Source organism: Rattus norvegicus, chromosome 5 (assembly GCF_021556685.1).
Source record: "Rattus norvegicus strain SHRSP/BbbUtx chromosome 5, alternate assembly SHRSP_T2T, whole genome shotgun sequence".
In the NCBI taxonomy this organism is placed as follows: domain Eukaryota; kingdom Metazoa; phylum Chordata; class Mammalia; order Rodentia; family Muridae; genus Rattus; species Rattus norvegicus.
The window spans coordinates 34563835-34569278 of NC_141538.1; the positions used below are offsets into that span (position 1 = coordinate 34563835).

At 37.7% G+C, this 5444-nt stretch overlaps 1 non-coding gene across 1 annotated transcript; it reads left to right on the plus strand.

Annotated features, from left to right (window-relative positions):
* The first annotated feature begins 2815 nt into the window (after positions 1-2815).
* On the plus strand, positions 2816-2945 carry LOC148005689 (small nucleolar RNA SNORA15). The gene has a single exon (XR_015621563.1). It is a non-coding gene; the product is annotated as a small nucleolar RNA SNORA15 (small nucleolar RNA).
* Positions 2946-5444: the final 2499 nt, after the last annotated feature.

Consider the following 5444-nt stretch of genomic DNA (forward strand, 5'->3'; position numbering starts at 1 on the left):
GATACTTTTGACTATTTGTTGTAGAATAGATAAGCTTTTTCCAGGTAAGACTTCTCCGGCCCTGTACAAGTTTCAATGCCCGAGTAAGTATTGTTTCTGTGGAAACCATCATTGAACACTCACATGGGACATATAAAAGTGTTATATGATACATATATCAGCTATTCTCACACTTATCATACCCTTACTTCTCAACAAACATTGCCTGGGTAAATGATTTTGTTCCTTATTTATATCCAAAGGTTTGTGAATAGTTAAGAAAATAATGTATAAAATAACTCACATGTACACACTCTAGAGATTCTGATTAGAAGTATGAATCTCAGAATCTCCAACCCTTGCATAAACCTGGGAAGTGAGGAGCACAGTAGATCTCATTGGATAGTAGAAATTTCTCTTTAAGAATGGAAAGCCCTTGTTAAGTCAATGCAAGGATGTCTACGCCTAAAAATATGTGACTCTACCCTTGGCAGGTTCAAAGCCCCAGGACAATCATCATTGTGGAGGGTAACACAATTATCTTTGGCAGAATAAGCAAAGTGATTCACACCTGGAAATAATTTCTGAAGTCCCTAATTTCTGAGTAGAAAATGGCCATCCCTTAAATGACAGAAATAGCTCTAGGGTGCAGGGTATCCGCTCTGCACTAGGATCTACAACATTGTACCAAAGCTCTTTTGCTCATATATTGCTATCAGTCAATGATATTCAAATCACACTTTAGGCTAATGACGAAGCTCAGTTGGTAAAGTGCTTGCCACATAAGCAGAAAGACCCAAGATCGATCCCCACAACCCACCCCTGTTGTCCACATGCTGGGGAGGCAGAAATAACCAGATCTCTGAGGGCTTCTTAGCCAGTAAGCTTCAGGGCAATTAGAAATCCTGTCTCAATAAATAAGGTAGTCAGCTCCTGTGAAATAACACCCAAGGCTGACCTTTTGATGGCACACACACACACAGACACAGACACAGACATACACACAATTAATTAATTAATTAATTAATTAATTAATTAAAAAGCATTCTACTATTTTGTGAATTTCCAGGAGATCCTAGCATCCTACTTATGGTATTCCTAAAAAATAAGTTTATTTTCAATACAGAAATGCATATAAGCAATCTAACCGCTATTCTAGAATCTATATCCCACAACTATAGTAAACTTTATAGTTTCTAAACTTTCTAGTTTGTTTACCATGTCGTAACAACAATACTAACATTTATCAAGTATTGTATTTGTTCCTCCATCTGTTTGCACCTAGGAAAAGACTGATTTTGACCAGGAAAAATGAATTCAGAAAATTCTTTGCATGATCGTCCAGTGTGAAGGGATAACGCCATTCTAGATAGTACCACTATCAAGTATGCAGCCTCCATGAGCCCAGGTACAGAAACCTGTCAGTAAGAGTAAAGTGTAAGAAATAGCCTGTATATCGCTTCTCGGCCTTTTGGCTAAGATCAAGTGAAGAAATAACCTGTATGGCCACATGAAGTTCAAGAAGAAGGACAATCAAAGTGTGGGTGTTTCAGTCCTCCTTAGAAGGGGGAAGAAAATATTCACAGGAGGAAATATGGAGTGTGGAGCAGAGACTGAAGGAAGGGCCAACCAGAGACTGCCTCACCTAGGGATCCAGCCCATATACAGACACCAAACCCAGACACTACTGCTGATACCAAGAAGTGTGCATGCTGACAAGAGCCCGATATAACTGTCTCTTGAGAGGCTCTGCCAGAGCATGACTAATAGAGACAGATGCTTGATGCCAACCATTGAACTGAGAACATGGTCCACAATGAAGGAGTTAAAGGACTGAAGGAGCTGAAGGGGTTTGCAACACCATAGGAAGAACAATAATGTCAACCAATCAGAAACTAAATCACTAACCAATGAGTACACATAGACATATCCATGGCTCCAGCCACATATGTAGCAGAAGATGGCATTGTGGGGCATCAGTGGGAGGAGAGACTCTTGGTCCTGTGAAAGCTCAATGTCCCAGTGTAGGGGAATGTCAAGGCAGGGAGGCAGGAGAGAGTAGGTGGGTGGGTGGGGAAGCATCCTCATAGAAGCAGGGGGAGGGGATATGGGCTAAGGGGGTTCTGGAGGGGAAACTGAAATGTAAATTTTTAAAAATCCAATAAAAGAAAAAAGCTGTGTATTTACCAACAATGCAATGCAGTCTCGCCTGATTATTACATATTACTCAACTATTGGGTTTCATTTCAATTATTCTAAAAATATTATCTCAAAGGACACTTATGTCCACTTAGTATAATGAATTCAATATTCAGAACAGGTGCCCTGATGTATTTTTTAACAATAAAATTAAGAAAATTATAATTATTGATAATAATGACCATGAAGTACAGTAAACTTTGACAAAAACAACAGACATCACCATGACAATCTTAAGAACATTGTTACTTGTATACAACATTTCCTAAACAACAATGTTGGAATATGCTTGCCTTAATTGGAATAAATGACTTGTATACATTTGCCTCTTCTTGCTTCCAGTTACTTAGAATGTGCAGCATTGTGGAAAAGAACACCAACAATGTTAGCAAATCTAAGTAAATATGAGTGAAGAAGTGAACAGTCACAGCCAACGGCCATTGTCATGGCAAATACACTAATCAGGCCATGTCCATCCAGAAAGATCAGCCAGCACCAGTTTCTGGTCATTATTTTAAAGGCATTTAGAGGGCAAAGCCAAATTGGTTCTTGTCATTTTCTCAAGGAAAACTCTGAGGCAAGAGTTTCTAATTCAATTCATCACTTAGGAAGGCATTTAGAAAATAAGAAAACTAAGGCATGGCTGAATACTGTGTTCTTCAGTCAGTAATTTACACAGCCAAACACCATGCAAAAGTAAAGTCTTCCTTTAAGATGGCTGGTATGCTATACTTTATGGTATATCATCATTAAAAGTGAGTACAAGAAGAAGAAGAAAGAAAAAAGAAGAAAAAGAAAAAAGAAGAAGAAAAAGAAAATTGTTGAAAGACATCAACTGCTCAATGTATAAACACAGTAACAAAAATTAATCAAACAATTAATTAATTAAAAACACTTCATGGCTTTGTGAGCTTCCAGAAGAGCCCAGTGCATGGTTTAGCAGGCTGCCTATGATACTCATAAATAATAAGATTGTTTTTTATATGAAGACTTGTATTAAAGGATCTGAAAACAAATTATAATTTTTATTAGATATGTCACAGATAATCATGCAAACATGGGTTATAGAGAAGAGTACAAATAAATCATATATTCGATAAACACATTAAGATCAGAAGTCACAGGATGTTGAGATGGGAGTGGGGGGTGAGCATCCTCATAGAACCAAGGGGAGAGGGGAAGGGAGAAGGGGAGACCTGGAAAGGGAAAAACATTTGAAATCCAAATACGTACATAAACTAGCCAATAAAAAACAAAAAAGAAAAGAAAAAAGAAGAAAAAGGCAGAAGTCACACCCAGATGACCTTGTCTAACTGTAAATTTTATCTTGACCATGTAGCATAGACTGTAGTTTTATACTCTTCATTGAAATTTTTTCTTCATTTTTGTTCAATTCACAAGCATAAATCCATTGTAATATGCCTACAATCTTTGTACAATGTTTATACTATTAGGAACACAATTGGATGGGATCCAGCATCCCAGAAAAGCTATTCAGTTTTTAGCAACATATTCCTTCAGTTCAGTAAATTCCTCCAGAGTCTCCCTGCTCACATGATTTTAATTGGAAAGCATAGTTTTGTTAAAACAATGTCAAGTCATTTTTGCAAATCTTAAAAATCACAGAGAATTCTCCTGAATTGTCACAACTTCAATATTCAAACTGTACAGTGTAATCTGTAGCTGTCACTTCATGAAGCCATTTCCATCAGAGGAATAGAAACTAAACCCTCTTTGTCAGATGAGTTCCTCAGAGATGTATTATTTGCTTGACATGGTATATTCAATTACTTGTAACTGTTGGGCAAGTCCTTTCACAGTTTGCAGGTCAATTTTAACATCAACCAGAAAAATCAAGAGTTACAATCCATTGATCTCTAAAGAGCTGGAGCATGAACAGTTTCTTTACCATCCTCCCTCCTTCCCTCCCCTCCCTTTCCCTCCCCTCCCCTCTCTCTCTCCTGCCACTATATCTTCTAAAAACCCCAAAGCACCATGAATGAGTCGTCTCTATGTCACACAGCATTGCAATGTGTCTGCAATGCCTCAGGCAAAGCTCTAGTGTGCAAGTCACAGGATCACTTTCAGGTTGAAGTCTTACTTATTTACTCCAAGACAGAAACCATCTTTGCTAACCTCTTGATACCAACTAGTACCTGAAAAATGGCAATGCACCCCTACAGATTTCATCACCTGAGATCTCATGAGCGTTTGGTATTAACATACTTCTATGCGGGTACCACCTATAATCTAATCCTAATATTTGCTGAAAGTCTAGTGTGTCAAGGCTCCTCAACACAGTTTGTTTTCTGATGTGCCTCCTACAGAGGAGCACTGTGCCCAAAACGTCTTCAATATCGTTGATATTATTTATACCGTACATGGATGTAGCTAGCCTGGTGGTACTTAGTATGTATGGGTGTTCATCAACTATATTAGGCACTGACTGAAGTCCTCTATCAAATTCTACATGAGGTTCTCAGCTATTTCTTCAATATTCTAAGCTAGTATTGCTGGTTGAAATTAGATTTACTAATTTATTATTTCCTGATAGGACATATAATACTTTCTGCAATTTCTTTTTACAAATTCCTCATCTATTTAAAAGGAATATTTCTAGAGCGAGGTGTGACAGTTCACACGTGTAATCACTCAGGAGGTCAAGCAAAGAGAACTGCAGTTCCTCCTTTGATTCACAGTGAGATGACCTAGGCCACTATTGGGAGACCCTATCTCAAAAAAAATGAGCAAAAAAATATTTCTAATACCCAGAAAATATTTGCAGTTATTACTTATCTGAATCTTACAGAGATACTACTCAGATTTTTTAATTGAAAAGGTAGGACCCAGTTTTCTCAAGTCCTTACGTTTCTCATTGGACAGGATTTCCACTTATTAATCGTATTTCCTAATATGGTTGTTCACCTAATAGTATTTTTTTTTTTGGTTCTTTTTTTCGGAGCTGGGGACCGAACCCAGGGCCTTGCGCTTCCTAGGTAAGCGCTCTACCACTGAGCTAAATCCCCAGCCCTCTAATAGTATTTTTAAGTTGTTGCTTGGGGATAGAAGTACGGTTTACATAAAAACAAGGATAACATTTTGTTTTAGTAAGAAATGTGCTTTTCCCTGTATGCCATTCTCTCATCACTTTCCTTCATTTGAAAAGATGCACCAGAAATCATTCATCTTCATCTCTATAAAAAAAAAAAAAAACAAAGTGCATTCAAAGATGAGTCCAGCTGAAATTCAGACGGTAGAGACCTAGT